The sequence below is a fragment of the Zingiber officinale genome, chromosome 7A (assembly GCF_018446385.1).
Source record: "Zingiber officinale cultivar Zhangliang chromosome 7A, Zo_v1.1, whole genome shotgun sequence".
In the NCBI taxonomy this organism is placed as follows: domain Eukaryota; kingdom Viridiplantae; phylum Streptophyta; class Magnoliopsida; order Zingiberales; family Zingiberaceae; genus Zingiber; species Zingiber officinale.
In genome coordinates this window covers 26,705,006-26,720,455 of record NC_055998.1, presented here as the reverse complement: position 1 = coordinate 26,720,455, position 15,450 = coordinate 26,705,006, and the positions used below count along the sequence as shown (strand labels likewise).

At 34.3% G+C, this 15,450-nt stretch overlaps 1 non-coding gene across 1 annotated transcript; it reads right to left on the bottom strand.

Moving 5' to 3' along the window:
* Positions 1-3,002: 3,002 nt before the first annotated feature.
* Positions 3,003-3,074, bottom strand: TRNAT-UGU. The gene has a single exon. It is a non-coding gene; the product is annotated as a tRNA-Thr (tRNA).
* Between the last annotated feature and the right edge of the window lie 12,376 nt (positions 3,075-15,450).

Sequence of the window (15,450 nt, the reverse complement as noted above, 5' to 3'; positions counted from 1 at the left end):
GGAACATTTTTTTTTGGAGCTGTCATATTAAAAGTATCTACTTATTTGACATAATTTATATATGATGCATGTTGGAAAAAAAATCTTCGATAATATTTTCAACACTATGATAAATATGTTTGGAAGAACTAAAGAAAGAGTATGCGCTTCTTGTACTGCATGTAGACATATAGACTAAGAAACAAAGACTTTTTATTATACTAAATTTATAGTAAGTAAATTTAATATATTTGGTATTTTATAATATATTTATCCTTTAATATACTAAAATTTTAACTTATAATTATAGAAAAATATATAAAGTTATTGCATACGCTAGAATCCAGATCTATTGTTCATGTCATAGATCTAGTGAGTTTAATTTAAAGTTATATAAGCAAATTTTGTATTTATTACCAAACTTGTATAATTTTATCCCAAATTATTTGTGTATACAGGAACATGATCTAGCCTGATAACCCACTTGTATAGAGGTCTTTCTCAAGACTCACAAAAAGAAGGATGGCATATCTGTCGATTCTCAATCCCAGGCCATACACGTAAGATTATTAACTTTATTATATTTAATCATTTTTATCTTGATTAACTTTAGTAATTATAATCAAATTTGATATTAATCATATTATTTATTTCCACACTGGAGCAAATGACAAATATAGTGACTCAGACATCACAGCCGCCAACAGAGGAGGGAGTCACAACCTCTATCCACTGAGACGATAAATGAGATATATTATGATGTTGTCGGTGGAAGAATAAAAAACTCCACCCTCTATAGTCTTGGCTCTCATACCAAAGTTGCATTTAATCATTTAAGGACTAATAAGGGTCATGCTAGTTCCTCTTCTTCTACTGAGGTGTAATCTTTAAAATGTGAAAATCAAGAACTATGCACTGAAATGAACTCAATGGATGAGAAGATAGCCTATATAGATTAGTGGATGACCACTAAGGAGTAGAGGAAGATCGCCGATAAGCATAGGAGAGCCATTGATGATCAAAGGAGGGTCAAATGAGACGCGAATCAAGAAGCTCTCTTGGCCTATATGTGAGCAACCATTGCCTCTTGGACCCCCAACACCACATGATTTTGAGTCACAAGAGACTCAATACCCATCAAACCATGTTGATTAGCTTTTTCTAATATTTATTCAACTACAACTTAGTTTTTTATTTATTATATATAAATCATGTAAAATATATTTATTCTATTTTGATATTCTAATCTCTCATTTATAAATATTGTATTACTATATATTTCAGAAATCCCTATTGACATACTGATCATCATCATCATCTACTCATTTTTATCTAGATATCTTTTTTAGTTATACATATATGTAAAATTTTTAATTATACATCAATCTGATCATAATTTATCGTATTTGCCTTTCTATAGGATTTTATGTTATGGATTTAGATATCTGATTTTATAAATTTGGATTTAGATATCTGATTTTAATTTGGATTTAGATATAGATATTTGGATAGTTTAATTTGTTTCTAATATTGTGTTTGTGATTTATTTAGATTGTGTTTGATTTAGATGATTGTATTTATTTATATTATAGATATTTAGATACTTTCTATTAGTTTGTTTTTATAATTTAGTATGTTTGTTTGTATGGATATTTGTTTGTTTGTTTGGATGTTAGTTTATTTACGTTTGTGCTATTATAGATGTTTGTTTGTATCTATGAATTGTTAGGATATATGAAATATGACTGAATGTATGGATTGTGAAATGTGATGTTTGTATATATGAACTATATGAAATGTCATTGTAATGGTTTTATATAGTTATGAAAATTATAGACAGGACAAATCCAGAATATAAATTATTTCTTGTCAATTTTTTTTTAATTATCAACGGAAACAATGTTCCATCGTAAACACACTACAAGAATTCTGACTTTTAGTGATGCACAACACAGCCAAAGTCGCACAATGTGACCTTTTGACGACGCTTGGAGTGTTTCACGTCGCTTAAAGATAGAACATTAGGAAGGAATTTTCTCACATTTATTTTGTATCATTAAGCGACGCGTTAAACAATACGCATTATCAAAAGAAGGCCTTCGGCGATGTGCACATCACTTCACATTACTAAAAGGTAGTGCAAATTCTTTCCCCCTTAATTTGGATCATTTGGCGACACAACACAGAAAACACGTCGCCAAATGTGACACTTTGACAACACATTCTGCTCTCAACATCACTATATAATAGTAGTGGGAATTTTTCCTACCTTAAAGTATAGTCATTTGGCGATGTAAAGACATTAAGCGTCGCTAAAATAAAATTCGGGAATACAAATTTTCTAGATATGTGAAAAGGCCTCGCTCTAACCCCATCTGTGAAAAGCCCTCGCCCAACTTGTTATGATGAGGTGGCGAGGTCAGAACTTGCTTGCGACGAGGTTGGACCTTGTCAGAGAGCTCAGTGTAGAAATAACAATTTCAAAGACCAATCTTTTTAAATGAAATTAAAATTTATTTTAAATTTTAATAAATCATAAATGAATTTATTTAAAATGGGCTAAATTTTTTTAAAAAATATATAAATCAAAATAAATACCATTTAAAAACAAATCTTATACTAAACTAAAATTAGAAAGAAATTTATTAAATATTTTTTATTTTATTTTAATAAATTAAAACTCTATTCTCTAAGTGAAATCGTTCCTGTATTCATTTTTGTTAAAAAATTATAAATTAAAATAAATACCATTTGAAAATAAATTAGAAAGAAATTTGTTAAATAATTATTATTTTATTTTATTTTAATAAATTAAAACTTTATTCATTGTTCGTGTATTCTCTTTTTTAAAAAAATAAATCAAAATAAATATTATTTAAAAACAAATTAGAAAAAAATTTATTAAATTTTTTTTTTATTTTAATAAATTAAAAAATCTTAAAACCGGAATATTACAATAAAACGTTTCTACTATAAACCATTGGCCTCTGGATCGAACAAATAGAAAAACTACAAAATGATCCTGCCCTCACGCAGGATCGAACTACGGACCTTCGGTTTACAAGACTGACGCTCTACCACTGAGCTATAAGGGCAGTTGTATTTTTTAATAGAAATAAAATCTGATATGATAGTACTCTTGGTTGATTCTTGTTTCTATTTTGATTAAATATTAATATTTTGTTATGCCCCTTTTCTTTCATCAAAACAATTTGATTCAAAACTTATGGGAAATGAAAGTAAAGTCTAGACTTATAACTTTCTTTCAGAAAATTCATTTAGGAGAGAGTCCTTGATCGTGAAGAGAATTTTGATTGAATTTATGGTGTTTGACAAAGATTAACAACACATGCTAAAGTTCTAACTTGGTCATCTAAGATGCTTTAATCTCTCAATAAACACTACTTTAATTGAGACCTAATACTCACCAGATGCCTTTTCTATTAATCATGTCGAGAAAGGGAAAGGAAAATAATTCTATGCAAAGGGATTGAAGAATGGAAAGTACAGGGTGATATTTACAATCAAGGAGAGAGAAGTGAAGCACTGGAGAAGTAAAGAAAGAATAAATGTCTTGGAAAAAATTAGTCTCTCCAAATTGCTGACATCTCAATGACTCAATTAGCTACTTAATGATTTGGTGAAGATCTCTTGCAAGGCTAGCAAATATGCAGTTGTTTTTTAACACCAAAATGCAGTTGCTTCTCTCAATCAGATTGTCCAAATTCTGCCAAGTTCAATGTCTCTGGTGATCTTAATTTCAAGTTGTTTCTCTAGGAGAGTTAGGTGCTTGGTAAGAGCATTCACAACAGAGGCAGGAGCAACGGCTGCAGTGGTAGAGTTGCAGCCAACAGTGCTTTGCTAACTGACAATAAAGAGAAGTCAATCTTCATTATCCTCTTGAAGCAAACAAAGTATATATATTAAGGATCCTTCATGATTTGAATTTCGTGTAAGACCCCCTATGTAGTTTACTTTTGGGACCCTCTAGAGACAATGGTTTTAACCAAGAATTTTCCTGAGCAGTTCAGGGACCCGGAGGACTTCTCTTGCTTTGTTGAGTTTTGTTGTCCAGAAAGTTTTTGTGAATTGATGCTTAAGCCAATTACAAGAATATGCTAAGAGCATGTGTAGCTTGTGGGTCTAATCTTTCTCATCCTGAAAGAATAGATATAGTTTGTTTCCATATTGCATGCCCGTGATTCCACTTTACGTACCAAAAAAATTCCACAACATAGGTCAAGCACATTTGTTGGTGTTATTGAACAGTGCTAGGAAGACTGTACCCCAAGGGAATCCTGTATCACCACTTAAACAATTTGCTCTTGAAAAAGTTTCTGCACCTGCTACTGAGGTGAACTAAAGCTCCTGTAAAGTAAGGTCGTGACCTGAGATCTCCACATTTCACTGAAACCTATGACCTCAATGCATGCTTTTAGTGGTTCCCTAATCATCAGCAGAAATATGATTCAGGAACAAGACACGATGGGTGTTAAGAAATCATCAAGGAATCTGACATTGAGATGGCTTTAGCATGTACAAGAGATGTAATCTTCTAACAAATACCAAGGTTGATATTTCAAATGTTTTTTTATAGAGCTTTTCCCATCCCAAAGCCTGATGTTGTAGTTGTTTATATAAATATTTTCTTCATCCCAAAACCTTTAGAGAATTCATAAAAAAATCTATAGGTTTGTCTGATTGGAGGATAGCTGATGTCGTCTCCTCCAAAGTGAATGAGGATTCCAGGTGGGCATTGAAAGCTTAGTTGTGGCAGTAAGAATATCCTATTTGAGGACCGTCATTTGAATGGGTGACATGCCCAAATTTAAGTGGTTTCAAAATGCCAAGGCAATTTGTCATATATAAGTGGTGTCCCCCATGGAAGATGTGGCTAGTTGAGGATGTTGCCATTCAAAATTCTAATTCAGTCAATTGAATTATTCCTAGTATTAGAGTCGTTGGGCAGTTTTAAATTTTACTTAGTTGAGTTAAATGATTTTGCATTGATACTCTACCTTTATGACTCATGTAATAAGATAGAGTTTCTAGTTTCGAGAGAGTCATTCATCAAGTTCTTCAACTGCATATCTGAGCTTCCCAAAATGCAACATAATGTACTGAAAAGTTGGACAATTTTATGGTGAAGTTTAGTTCCATTTGGAGTCTCCAGTTCTTAGTTGCACAAGAATTATCAAGACATGAAGTTTGACAATTTTCTTTGATATGGGAATTCACTGATATAGTATTAAGTTGTATGATAGATGACATAAGAAGTTCTCAAACCGTAAACTGACCATTCATTTGATGTCACATATTTTTTGATAAATTTGGACGTTTTTGGAGTTGCTTTGTTGATTTATTCCCAGTTCGGTCCGGGTGGAGCCTGCCCGGGTCGGGACATTAGAGATAGTATCAGAGCGACCTTACGACTATAAGTGCGTCTGTGGCAGGAGCACTCAGGGCACCACCTAGCGAGGGAGATTCTGGGATTTGTCTGTGGTGTGATTCGTGGTTACACAACGAGGACGTTGTGTCTTTAAGTGGGGGTGATTGTAATACCCCAGTTCTGAGATTCTGGTTAAGTATGACTTAAAATGTTAGATGGTACTATCCATATCACCAAGGCGCATTTTTCTTTTCAAAAGCCCAAACTTAATCTAAAGTTAAGCGTCCTTGGCTTGGAGAAATCTGAGGATGGGTGACCTCCTGGGAAGTTTTCCAGGGTACGTGTGAGTGAGGACAAAGTACGCTAAAAGGACCTCTTATGGTCTGTGGAGCTAGTCGTCAACCTGATGGTCAATTCTGGTGGCATTCCCGGTTCGGTCAGGGTGGGGCCCGCCCGGGCCGGGGCATTACAGGCACCCCATAATACTAAGGGTTCCATCGCCGACAAGGGGGGTGGGCGGGCGATCGCCGATGTCGCCGACCCCCAACACCTTAGTTTATTTTTCTTCCTTATACTATCATGTTGTGCATCCTTATTGTCGGTCACAGACGCGTGCAACCAGTGGCCTCTTTGGTAGGGTGATACCAAATCGCAATGACCTTCTACTACCTCGTTGGCTTCAAATGTGCACGACCAGTGGCCTCTTTGGCGGCGTGTGACTGGTGGCCTCTTTGACGGTGCACGACCAAATTGCAACGACCTATTGTCGCTTCCTTGGCGATAGCCCCTGCCACCATTAGTTTTCCAACCTCGCTGATATATATGGTGGTTTCTACAATTACCAGCCTCGCTTAATCTCGCATATTGATTTTTCTACTAAATTAAATCACAAAATAGAAATATAAATGCATTTTGTGCAGTATGATTGTCCACATAACATCAATCCTACTTTATCATTTGATCCATATTTGACAAATTAGTGATATACTTAAGTAAGCATTTAAGAAATAATTAAGAAAGTAGTTTAAAAGTAATTAATTAAATCTATGTCATGTCATCATACTGAAATTGTGTCACTGTCTCTTATTTTTTATTTCCTTTTGGATGTTAGTGGTTCAGTTGCTAATAGATCAGGAGGTGACGGAAGAGGTAGACAAACGAAGTAGTTCTCAAGAAGGCATTAAAAAAGAAAAAATAAATAAATAAATTCAAGGTTGAATTTGAAGAGCATATCAAAAGTAGTTTTGGAGAAAATGGAAAATTGTTTAATAATTTGATAGCTTAAATAGTTCGAGACACAATATCTCCTCGTATTACGGGTTGAGAGGATGTCTCTTTAGTCGAAAACAACTCATCTTTGACTATCACGTATCATAGCACCGGTGTCGATATTTACCGTTGGTATTCACCAAACATGTTTACTAACAAAATATATGTTTCCGTCGGTGTTTACCGACAGAAACATTGTTTCCACCAGTAAACCCTTTTGGTAATTTTCAATGGAATAAAAAAAAATTTCGTCGAAAATTTTTACTATGGAAATTTATTCTGTTCCTATACACCGACAGAATTTGGATTCCATCGGTAAAATCATTTCCGACAAATTATCTCCCAACAAATATTTTTCCGTCGTAATTCTGTCATTAAACGAATTTATCGAGGGAATTACGATGGAAGTTTATGTCGGTAATCACAGTTTTTTTTGTGATTCCAAGCTATATTTTTATCTATTGGATAAAAAATAATAATCTGCCGTAGATATTTGGGACTTTGACGAATTTAAATTACACAAAATTAAATTCAACTTATCTGTAGAGATGACCTGAGCAGATAATCTCAGGCTACCAACAAGAGCTGGTTTCTGCTAACTGCTGAGTGCAAACCGAGCTCCGAGTCCAAACAGCAAAGTTCGAGCAGACTGAAAGGTCGGGTAGGCAAGCAGTAGATTGGCCGACTGGTTAGACAAGTCAAGTGAGCAGTTAGACCCAGCAGGTGAGTGATCAACTCCGCATCTGAGTCGCACAACAGAGAGGTCGACTGGGTAGTAAGGCCGAGCAAGTTTGACCGAACAAAGCAGCTGACTGGGCAGTGAGGATGATCTGTCGGGCGAGCGTGCCGAGCGAGTGACCGGTCGAGTGAGCAGAAAGGCCGAGTGACCGAGTGAGTGGTCGGTCGAGCAAGCAAACAGGTCGAGCGAGTGACCGATCGGGCGAGCAAACAGGCTGACCGAGAGGTCGGTCAGGCGAGCAAATAGGCCAAGCGAGAGGCCGGTCGGACGCTGAGGCTGGGCAGGCGCTACAACCGGGCGAGCGATGCAATCTGCCGAATGGGCTATGAGGTCGGGCGGGCGATGAGGTCGGGCGGGCGATGAGGCTAGGTGGGCGATGAGGCTAGGCGGGCACTGAGGCAGGGCGGGCGCTAAGATCGGGCGGGCGCTGCAACCGAGCGAGCGATGCGAGAAGCCGAAAGTGTGAACTGAGGCCTGCGATACGTATTTTCCTTCAAACAGATTTGCCCCACCTCTGGCTGTTCTTCGAGGTTTTCTCAAATCATCTATTTCCCAAGATACAACGATAAACCGTGATTTCCACTAAGCACTGATGGTCACAGCGAATTGAGAAGTACCCGACTGCTATCACTGGCACTCTGCCGAGCAAGAGATGCACGACAGAGGAGAAGGGGAACGTAGGTGAAGAGCTTCAACTTTTTGAGCTTGTAACCTTTTTCCTGTGGTCGCAACCTCCTTATATAGGAGCTCAGACCAATGGGCAATTTAATGCGTTTAATGATCATTATGCGCCAGCTATGAAACACCAACGTTTCACTCGGTTGTATTAATATGCATCCGTTACACAAGTAGTAAAAAGGTTTACGTGGTAAAATATTGGTTGTTTGACTTGGGCAAATTTGCCCCTACCAGTCCGACATTCAGTGTGTACAGATCGTGCTCGCACACGAGTCAACTTGGTTCAATGCAATCCTAGTCCTAGATTTGCACCCTACTGCTATCACTAGCACTCTTCCTAGCAAGAGATGCACGACAGAGGAGAAGGGGAACGTAGGTGGAGAGCTTCAACTTTTTGAGCTTGTAACCTTTTTCCTGTGGTCGCAACCTCCTTATATAGGAGCTCAGACCAATGGGCAGCTTAATGTGTTTAATGATCATTATGTGCCAGCTGTGAAACACCAACGTTTCACTCGGACGTATTAATATGCATCCGTTACACAAGTAGCAAAAAGGTTTACATAGTAAAATATTGGTTGTTCGACTTGGGCAAATTTTGTCCCGACCGATCCAGCATTCAGTGTGTACAGATCGTGCTCGCACATGACTCAACTTGGTTTAATGCAATCCTAGTCCTAGATTTACACCCACCCCCCCCCCCCAATTGTGCATCCATGCGTAAGAGAGAGTCTCTCTCCATGTATTTCTTCACATCATCAAAGTATGTGAATCAATATAAACCAACCAAAATGCCTTAAAACTCCCAATATGGGACTAAAGTCCCATTCACAATGGAGTTTCTTTCATCTTCCACCTCTTCTCCATTCACATATATCCAACAATCCTCCACATAAATGGAGATAGGATATGTGATTATATTCAGCAGTTGAGTCCACTATAGGATAGGTATGTTTTTACCCTTTGAAACTTCCCTTGTGAAAATATATTTGCTTACTGACTGACAATAGGCGCAATGTCCTTGAACTATTCTGTCGTCTGTGTAGGCACTGACATATCTCACCCAAGACTCCCCCTAATACAACTCAATTCTCATAAGTGTGTTCATTCTTGGTCATAAGCACGCCTGATTTTGTGAGAAGTTCTAAGAATTATGTCTCCAATTCTCTTCAAAGTAGCCCTACTTCTTTCTCACATAGGTGATATTTTAAAAGTATTCCACATTACTCTTCTTGGATCATTAAAAGTTGTGTGCTTAAACTCCATCCTTCACTGATTCATTGGGTTGTTCCCCATAGTGAGCAACTTTGTCGGTACAATTAGGTTATCCCTTTAAACCTAGTTTTTGAGATCTCCAGTCTGCATAGGTTAGGTTTCCTTTGCACCAACATCTCTTATCGGCATCAAACTCATCCCTCGCGATGAACTTGCAACTAACTCTATGTTTAACCCCTTGGTTAGCGGATCCACTAGTCTATCCTTTGACTTCACATAGTCAATAGCGATAACTCCCGTTGAGAGTAGTTGTCTAATGGTATTATGTCAATGACGTATGTGTTTAGACTTACCATTATACAGAGAGCTCTGTACCCGATCGATGATATTTTTTAAAATTATTTTAAAAATTAATTTAACATAAAATTTATTTTAAAAATTATGTTTAAAATTATTTTAACATAAAGAATATTCTAAAAATTATTTTAATATTTATTTAAAAACATATTTTAACTTAAAAATTTTATTTTAAAAATTATTTTAAAAAATATTTAAACTTAAAAATTATTTTTAAAATTATTTTAAAAAATTATCTTAAATAAAAAATTATTTTAAATCTATTTTGACTTATAAATTTTATTTTCAAATTCTTTTAACTTAAAAATTATTTTAACATAAAAATTATTTTAACTTAAAAATTATCTTAAAAATTATTTTAAAAATTATTTTCACCTAAAAATTATTTTAAAAATTCTTTCAACTTAAAAATTATTTTAACTTAAAAATTATTTAAAAAAATATTTTAACTTTAAAAACTATTTTAACATAAAAATTATTTTAAAAATTATTTAAACTTAAAAATTATTTTAAAATTAACTTAATTTTTTTAAAAAATTAACTTAAAATTTTTTTAAAATTAACTTAAAATTTTATTTTAAAAATTAACTTATTTTAAAAAGTATTTTAAAATTATCTTAAAATTTATTTTAAAATATAAAAATATAAAAATTTATTTTAAAACATAAAAATTAAAAAATTAAATTAAAAATATATTTTAAATAATAACTTATTTTAAAATTATCTTAAAATTTATTTTTTAAAAAACTATTTTTAAAAATTAACTTAAAAGTTATTTTAAAATTCTTTAAAATTATTTTATAAATATTTTAAAAGTTATTTTTAAAAAAATCTTTAAAAATTGTTTAAAAAATCTTTTTTATTAAAAGTAATTTTAAAAATCCTTTTTAAAACTATGTTGAAAATTCTTTTAAAATTTTTTTTTTACCTAATCAACTTTACTCTAAAACATTTTAAATCAAACTTAATTTTACATTAAAACATTAATTAAAATTTTAACTACTTTATCTTAATTAAAGAACATTTAAATTACTTATCTTGGTTTAATAACTTTAATAAATTTAGCTCTGAATTAATATTAAATTAAATCTAAAAACAAAAAAGTGAAATAAATATATTATAACCAAGACTTTGATTAAATCAATTAACTCAATAAATTAATACAAAATTTAAATTGTTTTAATCAAATAAGTATTAAATTGATTTACTTATTATTGAGTTAGTAACAAATCAATTCTTAACTTATTATGGATTAATTTAAATAATATTATTTTAATCAAACTTATATAAGCAAGTATATAGAAATTCTTATGCAAATAATACACTTGATAAACATAAGTGTTACTAACACTAAAATTCTCCAAAAACACTTAGGTATAAAAAATGAGCTAAGGCCTTGAAACTTAACATACCCAACCCCCAATCTTAGCTTAAGAAGGAGTGTTGACTTCAAGGGAAGACTTATTATTGAAAATATTTTACAAAATTTTATTTTAAAAATTATTAAAATGATAAGTCCTAAATACAACTTTAAAAATCGATTTTAAAATCTTAAAGTTTTACCGTTCAATTTTTGAAAAGTTCTCTTATATCTTTTCAAAAAAAAAAGGGTTTTCAAAATATATTTAAAAGTTATATTTCAAAGTATCCCTTGTTTTCAAAATCTACCTTTATCATCTTATTTTTGAAAGCCTTATATTTTTGACAAGACATTTTTGAAATTATTCCTTTTTCAAAATTCAATTTTTGAAAGTGTTTTTCAAATGGTTTGAAAATTATTTTAAATGTTTTCAAAATTTATTTTCATTTTTTATACCTTTAATCATCTACTCTTTCTAGCATTTTCAAATTATAACATTTTCAAATTTTATATCCTTTGAAAAGATAGTACATTTTGTAAATTTTGAAAATGATTTTTTCTTTATTACAAAACTTTATTTGAATTCTTGAAAGTTAAACTTTCTCAGTAATCCTGACAAATTTCCATTAAATTTGTGTTTTTCCTTTACTTAGCCACTTTTCTTAAACTTCTTTATGCTTGTTATTTTTTGATGAATGTCAAATGAGGGGAGTTAGGTGGCTTATGTTAGCAAAAACTAGACTAAACAAACACCAAACTAATTTAAAAGTAAATCAAAATCACTTATTTTGTAACAATTATTTTTGCATATTTTTACTAACTTAACCCAGGTTGTCATTACATCAAAAAGGAGGAGATTGTTGGTACAGCTAGCACTAACGGTTTAACTCATGTTTTAATGAATGACAAACTGGGTTAAGTTAGTTTCGTAGTGATCTAACACTTTGACCGAGTGTACAGGAGAAATCTAGATAGGTAGACGGGCTGATCGGATATCTGGCACAAAGCCCAGATAGGTCAACGGGCCGACCGGATAGCTGACATGAAGTCCAGCTAGGTTGACAGGTTGACCTAATAGTTGGCACAAAGTCCAAATAAGTCGACGGGCTGACCGGATGTCTGGCACGAAGTCTAGCTAGGTCGACGGGCTGACCTAATAGCTGGCACGAAGTCCAGATAGGTCGACGGGTTGACCGGATGTCTGGCAGGTAAGTTAAGGTAAGTCACTGGAGGGGAGTGACTTGGTGAGGACGCGTTCCCAGTTAGGGAACTTAGGCGTCGATCCAACTTAGAACCATTTCGAGAATCTAAATTGTGATCGTGACTAGATTCCGATCTCGATGAGATGGGATCTAATTACTACTCTATAATTGTGCTAATACTTTATTTTACAAGGTAGTATAATTTACATTTGCTTCGGACTAACATTTTCTTGCAGAAAATTGAGTTGCTGCAAAATGGTGGTACGAGCGCTCGGAATGCAAAATTCTATCCCGACGCAACGTGGAGCACGCTGATTGGATGGGCCGACGTCATGCTCCAAGCGCCTGGAAGGGATCCGAGCGCCCGGAGCTTCCTATATAAGGAGGCCACCACCTGGAGCAAAGAACAACAACTTTTGCTATGACTGCCTCGTGCCCGCTGCTTCTAAGACGCTCTTGCTACGCTGCGAAGCTTCTCCGACAGCTAGTGACTTAAGTCTTTATTTTATTATTGTTGGTAATTTTATATTACAAATTATTGTACTTATTGAGAATTATTAGTGATTGTCAAACGAAAGCACTCAACGAGTGCGGGCCTTGGAGTAGGAGTCGACGGAGGCTCCGAACCAAGTAAAATTGGTTGTGTTAGCATTGTCCTTACTTTTGTTATTTCCGCTGCATACTCGATTTGATTTTCGAATTCTTGACGAACTCTATTCCCCCCCCCCCCCCCCCAGCATTTTCACAATCCAACAGCATCTTCTCATGTCTTATATGGAAACATATGCTCGAAAAAATGAAGCATTTCTTGATTTTATTATCGAGTTCTTGTGCATCTCTGATATTTGTGATTCATACACAAAAAATCGATACGCACTGATTTTTTGTGCATATCCAATAAATTTGCAATCAGCAGTCTTTGGTCATATCTTAATCATTTTCTGATCAGGCACCAACACTTTGGCAAGACACTTCCACATTCGTAAATATTTATAGGATGATTGTCTTCCATTCCACAACTCATAAGGGCTCTTATCTATTTTCTTTTGAGACACTTTATTTAAAAGATAATTAGTCGTTAACACAGCTCCTCCCCACATGAACGTTGACAGTCCAGAGCTCAATAGAAGAATATTCATCATTTTCTTTAGAGTTTAATTCTTTCTCTCAGCAACTCCATTTTGTTGAGAAGTATAAGGAGCTATAATTTTGTGTCTAATCTCATGTTCAGCACACAACTCAGTGAACGGTGATACATATTCATGGCCTCAGTCACTTCAAACCACCTTAATCTTTCTATTAAGCTGGTTTTCAACCTCATGTTTATAGAGTGTAAATTTCTTTATACGACCTTCATCATTACTTTTGAGAAGATACACATAACAGTATTTTATATTATCATCTACAAAAGTGATGAAGTATTTATTCCCACCACGTGTTGGTGTACCTTTAATATCGCACATGTTGGTGTGAATTAGCCCGAGTGGTTCGTTGCTTCTTTCAATATGTTGAAAAAATGACCGTATCATTTTTACTTTAACACAAATCTCACACTTGTGTTTTAGGTCAACATGGGATGCAGGTATGCTTTACATATTTATTAATCTACGCAACACATCGTAGTTAACATATTCTTGTTAGCTAGAGCCCTAGAGCCAATCATTTGATGATTATATTTTAGACTTGTTGTATCATATTCTATATAAATAAAGGCATTTAGTTTTTTGTTATTATACTTACTTGTATTGGTGCCAAATAAACTAAGTATAATAACGTCCTTGAGTAGAAGGTTCTTACCTATATCAATCGATTGGTTGAATCGATAGTAAGATGATATAGGGAACACTACTCTTAATCATTCCTAGTCGAGTATTAACATTCAGGGACAATGTTAATGCAATAAGACTAGCATGTAGGTCAACTCGATGACTTGATCTCACAAGTCATGGATATAGAGATATCAAGTTGACACATGGGTATGCATTGGAGAATGTATACTGAATGACCCGTCATGAGAAAGTATCATGGATCGTTATATGAGTGTCATATACTTTCTCATGTGGCTATTAGTATGACTACTAGTCCTTAGACCTGAAGTCACCATAGATCCCTACATAAGGAGTTATGTACTTTAGTTTCATCAACCGTCACCCGTAACTGGGTGGACTATAAAGGCGATTACTGGTATGTAACAAATTATGCGGAGGGATGTGAGTGATGTAGATGGAATCTATCCCTCCTATATGACGGGAGTGACATCGATATTCTTGATAGAGTGAGACCACGAAGTGCATGGCCATGCCCAAATAGGTCAATATGAGATATTGAGCTCATTTGATTGAGTGAGTCTACTTGGAGTTCAAGATTTAGATTGGTCAGAGGATGACACGGTCTATGCCTCACATTGATTAATCTAGATGTCTAGGATAGAAGGACACTTGTCATATATTGTGAGGAGTCACAATTAGTAGTCACAAGGTGATGTTGGATCTCAACATTCTTGTAACTTGGGTAGTAATGATGTATTGCTAGATACCGCTCATTACTTATGCTTCTAAATGAGTTTAGGGACATTGCCAACGTTACAAGAACCTATTGGGTCACACACAAAGAACAAGTGGATGAAGATTAGGTTCATATGATGAACCAAGAGGATTAGATTCATGTGATGAATCAAATTGGATTAAGAGTAATCCTAATTGAGCTAATTGAGTTGGACTCAAATTGATTCATGTGTTCAATGAGTCTAATTTAGATTATGACTCATTGAATCAATTTAATTAAATGAATTAGATTCATTATATTAAATTGGTTTGAATTAAATGGTTGGATTAGATCAACCATGAAAGAGATTAAGTCAAGTTTGACTTGACTTGAGAGGAAGAGGAAGAGTCAAGTTTGACTTGACTTTATGCCACATCATTTGTGACTTGGCATTAGGAGAACTAATGATGATGTGCCACATCATCACATGTGTCACCTCATGGAGGTTACAACTATTCTCTTTAGTGGCCTCCACATTAATTGTGATTAATGTGAAGGGGATTACACCTCTTGTAGTGGCCGGCCACTCAAATTGTGATGTGAATGAAAATTTGATTATTCATTCAATTGCATTCATGTGATCTCTTTTCCTCTAGCCATTCTCTTCTCCCTCTCCTCTTCTCTTGGCCGTCAGTTTCAAGGAAGGAACAAGGTGAGTGGTTTTGAGTTTAAAGAAGAAAGGTAAAGTGATTGTCACAAAGAAGAAGAAGAAGAGTGTTCT